This window comes from Mastomys coucha, unplaced genomic scaffold (genome assembly GCF_008632895.1).
Source record: "Mastomys coucha isolate ucsf_1 unplaced genomic scaffold, UCSF_Mcou_1 pScaffold18, whole genome shotgun sequence".
Lineage (NCBI taxonomy): Eukaryota > Metazoa > Chordata > Mammalia > Rodentia > Muridae > Mastomys > Mastomys coucha.
Window position 1 is genome coordinate 66745271 of NW_022196900.1, and position 1291 is coordinate 66746561.

Here is a 1291-nt window from a genome sequence, read left to right on the forward strand (position 1 = left end):
TCTGTTATAGTCCCCCATCCCCGTGTGTGTGTGTGTGTGTGTGTGTGTGTGTGTGTGTGTGTGTGTGCATGTGTGTGTAGGCCACTATCAATGTCTTCCTCTGTTGCTCTCCATTTTGTCTTTTCAGATATGGTAGCTCACAGAAGCTGGAACTTACTGATTGTCTAGACTAGTTGGTCAGCAAACTCCTGCCTCCCTGCGCCTGGGGTTTCTCCTGTCTCAGCCTCCCTAGCACTGAGATCACAGGCCCATGCTGCCATGCCCAGCTTTTTAAGTGGAAAAGTGCCATGCCCACACTCTTGTCTTCACACTTGTAGAGTGAGCGCTTTGCCTACTGAGTCATCTTCCTGGTCCTGTATCTTAATTTTTAAAAGCATCTTTGGTGCTGGGGAGATGGCTCAGTGGGCAAAGCGTTTGCTGTGCAAGCTTGATGACCTAAGTTCAAATACCCAGAGCCCATGAGAATTCCTGACACAGCAGCGTAAGCGTGTGCTAGTGCTTCCTATGGGCAGAGACCACACGCATGCCCACATCTTTGTTAGATGGACTCCAGGATGGTGGCAGTGTGAGGGTGCCTTATTAATATTAACCAGCTCTCATTTTCTGGCTTGTTTATATTTTCTGCATTTGCATGACGTCTCCAGCAGCCCTGTGAGGTCAGATATTGTCATCTCTCTTTGGCAGGGATAGCATTCAGGAACTAGAGATGGGCTTGTTCATGTTCCTTGTCTTGCTGGCTTCATAGCTACAGCCACTACAGGAATCTTTGTTCTGGGCCATGCCTGATAACTACCCACAATGTGGTTAGTAATGGGAGCCCTGGCTTTGGACTCAGACATGTTTTATCTGTATTAACTTAAAAAAAAAATGGTTTAGTGCAGTGATATTCATGTGCCATAAAGTTAGCTATTTAAAAGTGGGTAGTTCAGCTGGGCAGTGGTGGCGCATGCCTTTAATCCCAGCACTTGGGAGGCAGAGGCAGGCAGATTTCTGAGTTCGAGGTCAGCCTGGTCTACAGAGTGAGTTCCAGGACAGCCAGGGCTATACAGAGAAACCCTGTTTCAAAAAACCAAAATAAAAAATAAAAAATAAAATAAAATAAAAATAAAAAAAAGACAATTTAGTGGCATTTATTGTATTCCTAGTGTTGTAAAATGCCACCTCTATTTAGTTCTACATTTTGTTTTTTAGGATTCAGAAGAGACCCATGCCCACTAAGCAGACCCCCTGACCCCACCTCTTTCCCCTGACCCCACCTCCTCCCCCTGACCCCACCTCCTCTCCCTGACCC